Source organism: Herpailurus yagouaroundi, unplaced genomic scaffold, assembly GCF_014898765.1.
Source record: "Herpailurus yagouaroundi ecotype Mexico unplaced genomic scaffold, PumYag 214, whole genome shotgun sequence".
NCBI lineage: Eukaryota > Metazoa > Chordata > Mammalia > Carnivora > Felidae > Herpailurus > Herpailurus yagouaroundi.
This window is the reverse complement of record NW_024412445.1, coordinates 87,951-104,391: the sequence shown is the minus strand read 5'-3', so window position 1 is coordinate 104,391 and position 16,441 is coordinate 87,951. Positions and strand designations below refer to the sequence as shown.

The 16,441-nt window shown below is 49.6% G+C and overlaps 1 protein-coding gene and 1 pseudogene across 8 annotated transcripts in view; both read right to left on the bottom strand.

Annotated features, from left to right (window-relative positions):
- The window catches only part of SLC41A3 (solute carrier family 41 member 3), a 177,758-nt gene extending 169,793 nt beyond the window's left edge, over window positions 1–7,965 (bottom strand). For 7 of the 8 annotated variants that reach the window (XM_040454922.1, XM_040454925.1, XM_040454917.1 and 4 more), the window contains exon 1: window positions 1,138–1,280. The gene's annotated coding sequence lies outside the window, so the exon portion shown is untranslated. Of the gene's footprint in view, window positions 1–1,137; window positions 1,281–7,843 lie in introns of those variants that run through there. The other variant, XM_040454918.1, reaches the window with a different exon arrangement.
- Window positions 7,966–11,294: 3,329 nt separating this feature from the next.
- LOC121017024 (cytosolic 10-formyltetrahydrofolate dehydrogenase-like) overlaps window positions 11,295–16,441 on the bottom strand; it is a 25,059-nt pseudogene continuing 19,912 nt past the window's right edge.

Below are 16,441 nucleotides of genomic sequence, written 5' to 3'. Positions count from 1 at the left end.
GAGAAGCTGGCCTTGAATCTAGGGGCCTTTGGGCACCCTGGGGCCAACACATCAGGTCTGAGACCTGGTCACTGGGACCTCATACAAACTAGTGCTCACCCCAAGGCAAGAGACAAGGCCAGTCCTAACTCTTCACTGCACAGCCAAAATGCTGGAACCGATCGGCTCCACTCAGCTGCCCACTACCTGCTGTGAGGCCAAACTACCTCTGGTAGTTTTATAGGAGACCTGGTTCAGTGGGAGCACCCTGGAGTCTGCCCTGAGGGCCTGAATCCCAGCTCGTCCTCTTCCTAGATGCTGGTCCTTGGAAAAGTGAAATTTCTGTGCCTCATCTGTTAAATGGGGACAAGAGCACCAACTTCACAAGGCTGTGAAGATTAAATGTAATAATGCACATGCATCACAGGGCACCTGGCTGGTTCTCCCACTTCAAATCCCTCAAAGCTCTAATGTTTCAGACCAGTGCCTCTTAAATTATAGCTGCATCAGAATCAGCTGGAATACCCACCTGGGTAGTTTCTGATAAGTAGGTGGGCGGACAGCAGGCCTAGTAAGCCAAGATACTGGATATGCAGGAGAGAGAGCCTCAGAAATACGTGAAGACTTGCCCAACCCTCAGTCTGGATTTCCCCCCCCCCCTCCCCGCCCCCGCCCCAGGCACCAAACCTGCCTTGGGTCCTGGGTTTGTCTCCCTCCATCCCAGGTCCGTCATCCAGGACCCTGCCCTGGGCCCTTACCTGGATACCTTCCCAGGCGCCCCCTCTGCCCAAGGCCCCTCTGGGACCACTTTCTCTTTCCCCTTCCCGTTTTCCCTTATTTTCGCCTTCTTGCAGGCCCCTGGCCTCCCACCGGACTCCCCCCGCTCTGGGTTCACGTCCTCTTCTGCGTTGCCCAGGCCCCGGACTTTCCAGGTGTGCCCCACCCCGTCCCGAGGTCCCCCTCCAAAGGCCCTGGGTTTACTCCCTCTACTGCTCATCCCCCACTCCGCGCCCCAACCCCAGCGCTTCCCCAGGGCCGGGCCTCCTCAGTGTGACATGTCCACCCACCCAGACCGCCCCCTTTGGACTCCATCGCCGCTTTACCCCAGACTTCCCGCACCCCTGCCCAGGCCCGCTTGGGGCGCAGCGCCATGTTTACCCGATCCCCTCCCGGACAGCAGCGCTCAAGAGGCGAGCAGAAGGCGCGCGGGCCAAGGGGAGGGCTCAATGAGGAAACAGGGAACGCCAGATCTTCAGGCCACCATACCCAGCCGCCGCAGAACATGGCGAAGGCGGGCCTAGGCGGGGCCTTGGGCGGAGCCGGTTCTGGAGGCAGGGCCCTGACGCCCAGGGCCCGAGGGAGGCGGGCCCCGGGTGCCCCCGCTGCAAGGTCGCGGTGTCTGACCCCCACTTCGCTGGAAAGCAGGCCTCGCAGACTCCACCCCCGGGCCCAGGAGTTTGGACTTTGTGGTGGGGACAAGTGTAGCCAGAAGTCATTTCCAGGCTGGGTAAAACTGAACACTTCCTGAGAGTGCCAAGCTCCTCTCCTCCTTTGTTGCAGTCAATGCTCAGTGCTGGCAACAGCCCTTGCGGGGAGGTCATATGCTGAGGCCTAGTTTACAAAGAAGGAAACCGAGTTGAGGGCTGTGAAACCACCCAGGAGGAATGGGGGCTTGAGGATCCCATCTGTAAAGGGTGTGTGAAGACCAGCCATTCTTAAGGAACAGCTGCTTCGCCTGCAGCCAGAGCTCCATCAGCTCTCCAGGATACCATTTTGTTCTTATGTTTAACTTCTTTATTATGAGAAATGTTTACTCACGCAAAAGTAGAACAATAAAATGGTCCCACACACTGATAGGCCAGCTTCTATCATGGTCTGCCTCTTGACCTTTTTTTTTTTCCTGTCTATATCCCCCTACACACACCTTTTGTTTGTTTGTTTGTTTTGTTGTTCTCGGAGTAATTTTTAAAGCATTCCGGCAGACGTATTTCACCTTTAAATTCTTGAGTATGTTTCTCTAATCATTAAGGTTTGTTTTTTCAAACATCCCCAGAATACCAGTATCACACCCAACAAAGTTAGCAATACCCCGTCCAGTTCTATTTTCCCTAATTGACTCAAAACAGTCTTAATTGTTGGCCTCTTCTGACCAACATCTAAAGAAGGATGAGAGATTTTGGAGGCACACAGCCTCAGGCAAATTTCACCCTTATGGTTTTTGCCAGAAACCTTCTCATGCTCACAGAGCCAGAACATGAGTGGAACCAGACAAAAGTCCAAAATGAATGGAAACACAAGGGCAAGTGGATGCTAGATATTTAATAAGATTTAGTCCTATGCTATATTATTTCAGCAAAAGACAAATCTGCATGCTAAACACAGATATATATATCTTTGTCAAACATATATATCTACGTAGATATATCTATCTACATAGATATATCTATATATATCTATATATATCTATATATCTATATAGATCTATCTTTCTATCTATATCTATATCTATATTTATATCTATATCTATATCTATATCTAATCATCTATCTATCTATATCTATATACTATAGGTTTACAGACACCCTGATTTTCAGCAGGTGTCTTGCCCTATATCTGGGTTGGGTACTGCCTGCACACCTCCTTACCCACCTAGGCTTCTGGGGGCCAGCCATCTTCTGGCACCTCCTGCACTCCCCAAGGAAAGAGGGTTCATGTCTACTGGTAGCCAGTAATCCTGCCCTAAACTTTCCAGATGATGCTCCAGCTCCCCAGACCTGGGAATTCTGAATGGCTCTAAGCCCACTGCTAGGATATATACTCAGATCAGTGCCCCAGAGAATGAACCAGTTGTGGAGCATGCCCTGTGTCTTTATACAAGAGTCCAAGAATTCTACATTTGAACTGGCTTCCCAGGTTGCTATGGAAGTACATTTGTCAAGGCCAGAAAACAGAATAGACTCTATTTTACAGCTATGTTTTATTTGCATATGTATTTAAACATATGGTTTGTGGGGCTCGCAATTGTGTTTTTTTTTAACTTTTATTTACTTTTATTTTTGAGAGACAGAGCATGGGCAGGAGAGGGGCAGAGAGAGAGGGAGACACAGAAAGTGAAGCAGGCTCCAGGCTCTGAGGTGTCAGCACGGAGCCCAATGCGGGGCTTAAACCCAGGAACCTGAGCCGAAGTCGGACGCTTAACTGACTGAGCCACCCAGGTGCCACTGTGGGCCTCCATTTGTAATCTTGCCCTGGGTTCTGTAAATTTTGAGGTGGGTTTATCTTGTGTCAATATACTTATAAGAAACATTTTATTTTCTACTTACCTCTAATGCAGGAAAAATAAACCATCAAAAGCATGAGGATAAATGGCAACTATCAGTTGACTTGAATAGTAAAGAAACCATAGGGAGAATATAGCACTCTTGCAAAGGGGGCAGCCCCAGCTAAGTTCCAAAGGACAATTGCAATGCTCAGACACAGGACCCATTCTTCAGGGCCTTGGTAAGTGGCAGGCAGTGTGCACCAAATCCTGCAAAGTAGCTCGTGCCCCATTCTCTTCCCCTCACTAATGGGCATGTAGAAGTGCCCAGAGTGCTGCCTTGGGAGTCCACAGGCCTGGCTGAACTTTTGGCAGTGAATAGCTTTACAAAGAGATACTATACCAAAACTGTAGTCCTGGGATGGAAATTTAAGATATATAGACACAAAATACATTTGTAAATAATAAAATGTTAGTGGATTTTATGGACTGAGTTGTGTTGTTCCCCACCCGAATTTGTATATTAAAGTCCTAATGCGCAATGTGATTGTACTTGAGGATAATATCTATAAGGATGCAATAAAGGTTAAATGAGGGGCACCTGGATGGCTCAGTTGGTTAAGCATCTGACTTCAGCTCAGGTCATGATCTCACGATCTGTGATTTTGAGCCCCGTTTTGGGCTCTGTGCTGACAGCTCAGAGCCTGGAGCCTGCTTCAGATTCTGTGTCTCCCTCTCTCTCTGCCCCTCTCTTGCTCAAACTCTGTCTCTCTCATTCTCAAAAATGAATAAATGTGTAAAAAATTTTATAAAAAAGGTTAAATGAGGTCTTATGGGGTGGGACCCTGACCCTATAGGACTGGAATGCTCACAACTGGAGGGAAGAGAATCAGGAGTGCTCTCTTTTCATCTCTCATCTCTCTCTCTTCCTGCTTGTGCCCACAGAAAACAGGCCATGTGAGGACCCAGTGTAAAGGCACCAGAAACCAACTGTGCTGGCACCTTTAGCTTGGACTTCCAAGCTCCAGGACTCTGAGAAATAAATGTCTGTTGTTTAAACCACCTGGTCTGGAGTACTTTGTTGTGGCTGTCCCGGCTGACTAATGCAAGGGATTAATAATTTCACAAGCTTAGGAACACCTGGGTGGCTCAGTCAGTTGAGCGTCCAACTTCAGCTCAGCTCATGATCTCATGATTCGTGAATTTGAGCCTTGCATCAGGATCTGTGCTGACAGCTTGGAGGCTGAAGCCTGCTTTAGATCCTAACTCTCTGCCCCTGCTCTGCTCACTCGCTCTGTCTCTCTCTCTCTCTCTCTCTCTCTCTCTCTCTCAAAAATAAATGAATAATTTTTTAAGTTTAAAAAAATAATTTCAGGGGCGCCTGGGTGGCTCAGTCGGTTAAGCGTCCGACTTCAGCTCAGGTCATGATCTCGCAGTCTGTGAGTTCGACCCCTGTGTCGGGCTCTGGGCTGATGGCTCAGAGCCTGGAGCCTGCTTCCGATTCTGTGTCTCCCTCTCTGACCCTCTCCCGTTCATGCTCTGTCTCTCTCTGTCTCAAAAATAAATTAAAAAAAGTTAAAAAAAATAATCTCACAAGCTGAGCTTAGGAAAGATGTGAACCTCAGTCTTCTCATCTGTAAAGTGGAGTTAATGTTAGTACCTGCCTCAAAAGGTTGAGGGCGACAGGAAGCAATCCATGTAAAGTTCTCACATCTAGTGCCTCACATGTAGCAAGGGCTCAACTCATGTTTCCTGCTACTATGTTTACTGTTACCATTAATGTTCTAACAGGACAAATCACAAGCAGGGGGTGATTCTAGGCACATGGATGGACCGTTGTAGCAGGCTTGGGGCACAAGGAGGGCCTTACCCTGCCCACAGCTTTCCTCATGCCTGTTCCAGTTTCCTGCTGTTGCTCTGCCATCATACCGTCTATCCTTCACTCCCAACCAGTCCTTGTCTTCCCCAAATGGCCTTCAGCCTGGAGGCAGCAGCCACAGTTCAAATCCTTCCCAGCCCCCTGCTCCACCGCTGCACTGTCCCCCACAGTCTCAGAGGCCCGTATGATGGGCTGGCCAAGCCCTGACTGCCTCACTTCCCAGAGTGGAGGGCCATCGCCTGGCCTCGCAGTCTGACCCCACAAAGACATACTATAGATACTACAAATCACTTTGGAGTTTAGGAACCTCACCTTCTTTCCACAATCCCACCAACACCTGTGCTGCCACTCAGCCATCCTTTCAGAGACCACACCTTGCAGCAAGGTCAGCCTCCTACCTGGTCCTGTCCCTGCAGTGGTTGCCCTCTGCAATGACTCCCTTAGCCTCTGCTCAGGCTTGTCCTCCCCTGGGAAGTGTCAAACACATGCCCCTCAGCCTCTTTCCTTGGAATCCCCCAACACCTCTTAACTATGTCATTGTGCTATATTAGGTAGGATATTTTTGCCTCTCAGACTGTGAATTCCCCAAGGGAAGAGACTCTGTCTGTTCATCTCTGAACATCTCCACTAGTACATAGCAGACACTTGCTTTAGGTTGCCCCCACTCCCAGCCCCCAGAAGTGACCTTGAGATGAGGATTCAAGTGCAAGGAGTTTATCTGGGAGATGATCCCAGAAAACGTTGGTGGGAGAGGGAGGAGGTGAAGCAGGGAAAGGAGGGCAGCCAATGAAGTTTCGTTACCAAGCAAGTTACCTCCGTGGGCATCTGGAGCTCAGTCCTGCCTGGAATTCTGGGAGCCTCGGAGATATTGCCCCTGAAGGGTGTACAAATCCTAACTCCCACCTATCTTTACATGAGGACTACTTCCAGGGGACAATAGTGCCCTGGTCCTTCAGGCCTGATGGACTGTCAGGCAAGGTGGGCCAAGTGGCTCCCACGGCAGAGAAGGCTTTCCTGGGAATTGCTGCGGGCCCACATTAAGAAGTCAGGCATGGGGCGCCTGGGTGGCGCAGTCGGTTAAGCGTCCGACTTCAGCCAGGTCACGATCTCGTGGTCCGTGAGTTCGAGCCCCGCATCAGGCTCTGGGCTGATGGCTCAGAGCCTGGAGCCTGTTTCCGATTCTGTGTCTCCCTCTCTCTCTGCCCCTCCCCCGTTCATGCTCTGTCTCTCTTTGTCCCAAAAATAAATAAAAAACGTTGAAAAAAAATTAAAAAAAAAAAAAAAAAAAAAAGAAGTCAGGCAGGTGTGCCCGGGGCTGGAGGTGGAACCTGAGTGGGGCAGTGGCGGGGACATCTGCAGCACTGGAAAGACATTTGCTGATTGCAGAATAAAACGTTGCAATGATAGAGGGCAAAGGGTGCCTGCCAGCCACTTACTCCAGGTGCAGATTGCCATCTGCAAATCAGTGCTGACCTCTGGATCAAGCCTGTGAGGGGAATATCTCCTACCTTTTATATGGATGAGGGAACTGAGGTCCTAAAGAGTTCCTCCACTTGCTGGAGGTCACAGCCCTGAGAGGCATAGCCAGAATTCAAACTCCATTCCAATCAAATCTAAAGATGACATTTTCCATTCCATCAACCAAGTTGCCTCTATCACACAAGGGAACAAGAGAATGAAGGCATGAACGGATGAGTGCTTTATAAATAGGGGGAGGCTCCGATTCATCTAGTGTTCTGGCTCAAAGATGACTACTGACTGAATTAGCTGCTCTTTGGTATTAAGTTTATAATCAAATTTACACAGGAAACTATAAAATTCCAAGTAAGAAATCTGTTGTCTGGTGAGGAAGATATCTTAAAATCAGGGCCTGCCCCTCACCACCCCTGCTTGGCATGCTGAATAATCCAGGGCTGGTTTAGTTGCCCTCCACCCCAGCCTGCCCACCCACACCCAAAGGCCATTCCTGGGCTTCATGCACACATGGAGAAGTGAGCTATTGTTATTGTTGGTCCTGCCAAATCCATGACCCCATGACTCAGTGACAGCAGGGTGAAGCACACGGGCCTCAAGGTGGGACAGGACTGCAGCAGTTCTCTCTGCCCTAGGCCCGGACCACCACCCTTGTGTCGAGAGCTGCCAGGAAGCAAGACAGCGCCACTACTCAAAACCCTCTTGTAATTTGCATAAACATGAACAAAAATATTTATGCTCAGTTAAGCATTCAACTCTTGATTTTGGCTCAGGTCATCATTTCATGGTTTGTGAGTTCGAGCCCCACGTTGGGCTCTACGCTGACAGCACAGAACCTGCTTGGGAGTCGCTCTCTCTTCCTCTCCCTCTGCCCCTCCCCTGTTCGTGCTCTCACTCCCCCTCTCTCAAAGTAAATTTAAAAACTTAAAAACACTGTTCATGCTATAATGGAAATAGCACCTTGCACTTTACTAGGACTTTCCAACACATGCTTACATCCATGATATCATTGAATCATTGTGACAGACCTGGGGGCAGGCAGAACAGACATTACCATTCCCATTTTCCAATGAGGAAACTGAGACTTGCCCCTAGAGAGTGTCTGGCAGTGCTGGACTTACAATGTGAGGGATGATCATGCCTCTGTTAGAAAACCTCCCTACAGCAGACCCTAGGAGTCTTCTCCACCCCCAAAATGGCTTAACAGCCAGGGACGTTCTTGTCTTTGTTGAAATTCATGCAAGCAGACTTACAGTGCCCCGGTAGGGGCATGGACTCAGGTGGGCCTCAGTGAAGCTGCTGGTTTTCCCTCCGGGTAGGAATGTCACAGCAACTGGGCTCACATCCAGGCCCCTGACAGCCTGGGGACGCAGGAGGGAATAGCCCCACAAAGGAGGATAGAACACGAAGCTGCTGACACCTCAAGGGTTATAGGAACCTCAAAAACAACCCCTGGGCTACTGGGAAGAAGCCTCAGGGCCCCAGAAGGAGGGCTAAGGTCACTGCATCTGCCACTAAAAATAGTCCCACAAGTTTTGCTGACCTCACTTGGAAGAGCAGCTGGCAGAGGGGAAAAGACTAGGAGTCAGCAACTCACCAGAAACAAGAGCCTAAGGAAAGCCCGCCTCCTCACCTGTAAGATGCAGACCATTTCCTCCCAAAGGCTCAAGAGGCCTGGACCACTTCCATGCCTGGGGGCTAGCAGTATATTAAAAAGATGAAGAAATGTCAAAACAGGCCTACAAAACTTGTACATTTTACATGTTAACACAGAGCACATTGGGGCACCTGGGTAGCCCAGTTGCTTAAGCATCCAACTTTGGCTTAAGTCATAATCTCGTGGTTTGTGAGTTCGAGCCCTGTGTTGGGCTGTGTGCTTATAGCTCAGAGCCTGGAGCCAGCTTTGGATTCTGTGTATCCTTCTCTCTCTGCCCCTCCCCTACTCATTTTCTCTCTCTCAAAAATAAATAAAGTATTTAAAAAAAACATGGAGCACATTAATGCTTAAAAATATAACTCAGAGTTAAGTCATTGTAGTATTTATTAACAATTCTAAATTGTTGTATAGTATGTAGTTAAAGGGCACAAATTTAAATTTGTATAATGTGCATCTTCTTCTTCTGGATGTGAGTGATATATCTCAGCTCTCTGAGCCCCCTCATTTGCCATTGTCATTAAAAAGAGAGTCAGTTTGGGAAGATGTGTAAATTCTGGACATGGATGATAGTCACACAACATGGAAGTGAACTTAATGCCACTGAACTGGATGCTTAAAAGTGGTTGAGATGCAGGGTGCCTGGTGGCTCAGTCGGTTGAGTGACTGACTTCAGCTCAGGTCACGATCTCATGGTTTGTGAGTTCAAGCCCCACATCAGGCTCTGTGCTGATGGCTCAGAGCCTGGAGCCTGCTTCTGATTCTGTGTCTCCCTCTCTCTCTGCCCCTCCCCCATTCATGCTCTTCTCTGTCTCTGTCTCAGAAAAAAACATTAAAAAAAGTGGTTGAGATGGTAAATCTTATGTTATGTGTATTTTACAATTTTTGTAAGGTCTATGAAGCCTTCCATGAATGGTGAAGGCCAAATGCACACAGGGTCCCCTAGGTCAGATCCTGATCTGCGGTTCCTGTGAGAAAAATCTGAATTCAGGATAGTGCTCCAGAGGCTGACTGGAACCCCCAACTCTTCCAACACCTACACAGCAAAGCACTCATAATTTACTTAAAACTTTCTTTCCTTTATTTCTCAGCTATATTAAAGTGAAGGTAATATGGTAAATTTATTTAGATGATGTGTATAGAGTGGAAATATGATCTGTTAATCTTGGGGGATATAAAAAGGGTGATATAAAATATTTGTTATAAAAAATGAAGATACTGGAATGAACAGAAATTAGAATCATTGATTTAACTCTTACCCTATCATATGATATTTTGCTGGCTCTAAAATACATATATAATAGGGTTTTCTTATGAATTATGGTCAGAGGAACACCCATCTATCACTACAGCAGTGAGAATAAAACTGTGTCAATGAACAAACAAACTCTGAAGTGTCAGCAGTTTATAACAACAAAGGTTCCTTTCTTGCTCCTGCCACAGGTCCATTGTAGTCACTGGAGGCTCTGGGCAGGCAGAACAGCACCCTTTCAGATATTGCCGGTCACTACCTCAGATTGGAGAAAGGGTCTCAGTCCAGCCACTAATTGGTCTGGTCCAGAAGTGGCACATTCACTTCCCTCTTGCAATATTGGGCAGAATTAGTCATATGGCTCCACACACACACCCCACCCCAGAAAAGAATGGGGAAGTGCCCTTTTCCCTGTGTCTGGAAGGCAAGGAGAATTGGATTTGGGTGAAGGACACTGATGCCTCCATCAGTCCGAGGGCAGCCAAGAGGTTCTTTTGGAGCCCTTATAACCAAAGGTGCCAACCCATTGCCTGTCCCCACTGCTGCACCCCAGCTAATTCCAGGTCATGCCTTTACTAGAAAAGGGAACTCAGGCACCGAGAAGCTGGCTATGTTCTGCTGTACATGTTTGGCCCCCATGACCAGCATTTCAGGCCTGTGGTTACCTGACATCTCCCCCACCCACTAAGGTTAGCTCCAGGAGCCACACTTCACCAGCTGGGGTCTGCTGAGGTCTCTGGGCCCAGCCGTGATGGGCTGTAGAGGATGCCTGGTTTATGTGCACAGGGCCCTGGGGATAAGGTGGCTGCAGAGAGGATGAGATCAAGGAGCTCGGGGGCATAGCCTTAAGTGACTGAGATCAGATCCTGGGGATTTGGCACCCACAGCCTCCTGGATGACAATAGCCCTTGCATATTTCCATGGAGGACACCAAGAAGAGGAGGCGGGAAGAGGTGGCAGACAAGGACAAACGGAGCAGGATTGTCCAACATCACACCTGTGCATGTGCATGTGAGCAAGTCCCACCTCTGTGTGCACGGTGTGGTACCAGACTTTGGGGGGTTTTGTTGGGGCTCCTTTAATGAACACCTTTGGGGGTTCCCACAGGTGTGAAGGTTAGAGAGGGGAGAGAAAACGAAAGAGCAACCACTTCCCTGAGGATCCTGAGCTGGGTTCAGAGATGGAGGGTCCAGGAGACAGCTGCTCTCCCACACCTTGTCCCCCTCACCACTACTGGGCCTCAGAGGTATATGATCCCCAACTGGAGCCAGTCCTCAACTGCTGGACTCCATAGTGGCAGGATGGGGAGAGAGGCACTCATCCTAAGTCATGCAACAGCCTAGGGAAAGAGGAGTGCCAGACTGGATCTCCACTTCCCCTGACAGGCCAGGCAGGTTGTATGTGGCTACCTGCCTGGGTGACATTGTCTCTACACTGTGGATTCACACTGCCCCATTGGCCTCCACACTTAGCCTCCATGGCTTCCCCTATTTCTGTGGATGAAGCTCTGACCATGGTGGTCAGGACTTGCTCTCTGGCCCCCTGCCAGCCTCCCTGGCCTCCTCTCCTCTGGCTCTCCTGTCCCTGAACTGAGGCCCTTCTCTGCAGCTCCAAGACCAAAGCTGGTCTCTCAGGACCCGCTGTCCCTCTGCCAGGAGCATGCACCCTCAGGTCTTTATCCTGCCTCTTCCAGACACTGGTGTTTCAGAGCAGGTGCCACCTCCTGGGAAAGGCCCACCTTCGTCCCCGCTAAAGTCACCTTTCCATGTCTCTGGCCAGATTACTCTGTCTTGTCTGCTTCCTGCACTGCTCACTTTTTTAGCAGGATCTTGCATACTGCCTGAATTATCGCTTGTCCCCTCCCAGTAAGAAGTGAGCACTGGTAGCCGTCTTGTCAACACTATAGCCCTGGCCCCCAGGACTGGGCCCAGCACCAAGGTGCCTTACAGGTGTTGAGGATTAGGTTACCGAGGTCTTTGCCAAAGCTGGACTGCTTGAACCCTCCAAAGGGAGCAGCCACGTCGGTCTTGTTGTATGTGCCTGCCTCCAGTTTGTTGCTAACATACAGGGCCTTGTTGATGTCCCTGGTGAAGATGCCAGAGGCCAGACCAAATTCTGCCACATTGGCCCCAGACAGCACGGTGTCCATATCACTGCAGGGAAAACCCATGAAGAACTCTGTGAGGAGGGTCATGGGGCCACCTGACACATGGAATGCAGGGAGACCTTCCCTCTCCTCTGAGGGGAGACCAGGCCCACTCCAAGCTTCCCACATTCAGAACCCTCTGAGGAAATGTGCTGGGCCTACAGCAAGTAGGGCACCTGAGAGAAGAGGAAAGAATGACAGGGAGGAGGCAGAGCAGGGTCAGACCATTCTGGTCATCTTGGGTGAGCCCCTCACTTTATAGACAGGGGGATGGGAGTCCAGAGAGGAGGGCAGGCTAGAGTCACACTACACATGGAAAGGTGCATCTGTCAGGCCTTCTCAAGGGGCTACCCTGGGGGCCTTCCCACAAAGACTTCATAGGCTTGAAGACTCACCACAATATTTGCTTGGTAGACAGTAGAAAAGTGTCTCATTCTAACACAGCATGTGAAGATAATTTTGATAATTTTTTGACAGTTGGAAGTACAGTGTATTGAGGATGAGGTGCCATTCTAGAATTTGCTCAGAGGTTCTACTCTGAAAAATAATAGTCAGGAAAAGAGTCTGTGGTAGAGCAATTATGGCCGGTTCCTATTCCTCTCCTGGCCTCGATGACTTGCTGGACCAATAGGAGAGGGGAAAGTGAGGTTCCACTGTTTCTGAGGCTGACTGATGGTTCTTGAGGAGGGTTACATCTTCCACTGGCCCTTTTTGGGTGAGTGAGGTGCCAAGCAGCAACTGCCATGCCACGGAAAGCCTAAGGAGAGGCCCTGACATGGAGGCAGAGATGGCCAGTCCCATAGAATGCTGACCAAATTGAAGATTCACAAGTGAAATAAGTAACTTGTTATTTCAAGCCACTGGAGTTTGGGATGGTTTCTTACACAGCAGTGGATAATGGGAACAGGACCAGCAGGCTGTGAGAGGCATCAGAGAGATGAAGTGGATGCTCTCAGTTGGAACCAGCCCTCTTGGACCTCCGGGGACTCTGCTAACTTCAGTGGTTGACAAGGACTGGGAAGGCTAGGTTAGGCTTCGTCCTTAGCCCCCACCCCACCTGAATTCTCCTTCTGGCCACACCCACCACCCACAAAGCTCAAGGGAAGAACCCAGTAAAGCAAGGAAGAGGATCCAGTTCTCAAGAGACATAAGCAGGGCTCCCTATCCATCAGCAAACCGAGAGATGATCATGATGGGCCCAAGGACTCCTCCTTGGCTATGAACATGTGGTTCTCCACATCCATGAAAATGGTTGGCTCGAAGAAGAAACCTAAGGGGCAGACAGGATTCCATGGTGTGTAGGTGGGTGGTCCTCTCCCAGGCCAGGCCTGGGTCCCACCGGCCACCATGCACACATTTCTACTCTGGCACTGCAATTTGTGACACCTTTGTGGTGGAGGCCACATACTGTGGGTGCCTTTCCTGCCCCAGGTGTATGAGTCCATGGGATCCTCACAACCCTTTCAACTAAACACTGATGAGGAAAACAAGGCTAATGCTCCGTGTTGGTCTGTGATAGAACAGCAATTCGGTATCTAGTATAGCTCCTCAGGTGGCTCTCCATCAGTCCCTGTGGAGTAGGTTGAGTAGAGGGAGGTTGGACACGAGTTCTGATGGACAGGATCTCCCAGGACTGCTTCCCATCTCCTTCTAGGCACCTCAGTGTGGGTGCTCATGTCCCAAGCACAGGGGCGAGTGCCTCCTGCTCTCCTGTCAACATACGCCCACCACCTACTCCCATCCGGACTGCTACCCCTACAGGCCCTGGTTCTAGATGGAACCACCTCTGACAGCATAAATGCTTCTTCTATTTCTCCTCTAGGCACAGAGTGCAGGGGCCCTGAGACCCTACTGGACTGAGATTTCATTTAGCCTAAGGGAAAATTGAGAGACATGAAATTTTCTCTTTCTGATTTTTAGAAAAACAAAAAGAAATTAACTTTAAAAGTAACTTAAATAAAATATTCCATACTTTTCATACATTTGTAAATTATATTTTAACATTAATTACAAATTTTAAAACCAAAGTTAGGTATGAGGGGTGGCTGGGTGGCTCCGTCGGTTAAACGTCTGACTTTGGCTCAGGTCATGATCTCACGGTTCGTGAGTTCGAGGCCCGAGTCAGGCTCTGTGCTGACAGCTCAGAGCCTGGAGCCTACTTCAGATTCTGTCTCCCTCTCTGTCTCTGCCCCTCCCCCACTTGCACTGTCTCTCTCCCTCCCTCTCTCTCTCTTTCAAAAATAAATAAACATTAAAAAAAAGTTAGGTATGAACACATTTTGGCTCATGTGGTGTGGCCTGTATTCACTCCATCTGCAAACGAACTGTTGCCCATCAGGTGCTGGAGGCTCTGGGCTGGCCAGGCTCTGTCCCTTTCCTGTTCCTTCATACTCTTCTCTGCCCTTCTGGGCCCCATGAGGGGGACTGTATGCCCATGCTCCCTCATCTTCTGGCTTCCAGTACAGTTTTTACCTCATAGTTCTGCCCCTCACCAGATTCCAGGAATTCTATGCCCTCCTCTTGGCCCTCAGGCCAGGGGATGGTGATGGTGGCTCCCCATTGTTCCTGGTTTTGAGGTAATGCACTCCGTCCCCTCACTGCTCTGCAAACCATGCCTTCAGTTCACTCTTTCCAATCAGCCTCTGAACTCTGGCATCATGGAGGCCCTAGTCTGCAGGGGGGCAGGGAAGGGAGTGAGTAAGCAGAGTGGCAGTCAGTGTCTATAAAATTGCCACTGTAGGAGATTCCAGGGAGCAGCTGTGACACAGGAGCACATATGGTCTGGGCCTGGATGTTATTTGAGCTGGTTGATGAATTCACCAGTTGGGGAAACGGGAGCTGGTTGCTCATCAGAGGAGCAGAAAATGCACAGGGAGCAAGAAAAGGTGAGATGTATTCAGAGAGAATAAAAAATGGCTGGAGCATGTGTCATGGGCGAGCAAGTTAGAAATAGATCATGGAAGACCCTGGGTGGAAGTGAGGAATTTGAGCTCGTCACCACAGGGGGATGGGTCCCTGTAGAAATTGCCCCAATGTTGGGGAAGATATAAGCAGACTTCCGACAGCTACATGAGTAAAGTGTTAGCATGGTATAAGAGGTCCCTCAGGAAGCAGATGTGATGGTCCAGTTAGGAAAAGCTGTGGAGAGTCAGCAGGATGGTAGCAGGGATGCAGGGGAGGCAAGAAAGATTTTTAATTTAAGAGAATCAGGCAGTTAATTTAGAGTAGTGGGTCAAGAAAAGAGAGGAGTCTGAAATTCATTGTTTCCTTCCCTCCTTCATTCCATCAAATTAACTCAGGTTTCATGTGAGTCCCAGCGCTGGCATGAAGGACCTAATGGTGTACATAGAAACAGACACGGTGTCTTTCCCCATGTAGTGGGCAATCTAACAAGGAAGCAGTTCAAATAGTCCATGCCACAGCTCCTGCTCCTCTGGCTCCAGTGACTTGATCAAATGGAAGATTCTAGACAGGCAGGTGTATCCCTGGGTCAGGTTGGGGCTGGGGGAACTCAGATGATGTGATGGATTCGGTACCCATTCAGTGTAAAGGGGCTGTGGACATGCAGGTGAAGGTGTCCAGGTGGGCAGGATTTCTGTATGAGGAGGAGACAGGCAGGTGGAGGTGTCCAGGTAGGCAGGATTTCTGAATGAGGAGCAGCCTAGAGACAGATATTTGGGGAGGTGCAAGCCACTTCAGGGGGTGAGATCCTCCAGGGAAAGTGTCTGCCATAAGCAACACTCCAAGCTCAGGAGAGACTTGAGCATACCTCCATTTAAGGGACAGGTGGTGAGGGAGTTTCAGTGAAGAGTGGCCACTGAGAAGTAATGCCAAAGATAGAAAGCCATGAAAGCCAGTGCCATGGAATCCATAGGAAGAGAGAATTTCAAGGATGCACAGAGGTTTATGGCAAATTAAAGTCCACTATGATACACATTAAACCAGCACTGACTGGATTTCAGCTTTGCTGTCTTCACCTTGCCAGCACCACGCCTGGTCTAGCAGGTGTCCAGATAGCCAAGGCCATGGCATCCAGTGTCACAGATGGGCCCTGAGGCCTGGGAGCCTAACCATGGCCTTGACATGCCTCCAATTAGAAGTAGACAGGAAACCAGAGGCCATGCTACTGGCCTTTCAGTTCACCCAAGTGGAGTGCTCTGACTGACCTGGCCAAGGGACTTGACTCCCACCACAGACCAACGTGGCCCCTTCCTCCACGCCACGCTGGCAGTACTCTATTAGCTTCCATAGGTGGGCTTGGTGGTTCTGCGGTCCATGGTTGGTGTCCCGGTCTAAAGGGTTACCAATCTTCATCCTCTTCACCTCTTCTACCTGTGGAAAGTTCTCCCAGTCAGGTCCTGCTCAGGTGCCCAAGTTCCTGGCAATGCTCCAAACCTGACCCACTGACATTTCTGCATTTGGCCACCAGCCACTGGCCCCTGAAGAAATTCCACACACCCTCAGGATGTTCCATATTCTGGTTCCAAACCTGCCTTCCAGGCTGAAACCCAAGATGTATCCTATGTGCAAGGAGACCCGAGCATATCATCAAATGACCTGGGAAAACGGAGGTGTCCAGGGATATAGGTGAGGGCCGGACGTGGGGTTGGGGGGTGGTGCCAGCAGAGTGCATCTCTACACAAGTCCTACACCCAGCTTCACAGGCTGAGAAGCTGAAAGAACATTTGTCTGGGGACTCCAGAACATGGGATGGGGATGGGGATGGGGCCAGGGAACACCAGTCCTGCTGCAATGTAAGAGTGGAGCAGAGGCGTCCAATGTAAGAGTGGAGCAGAGGC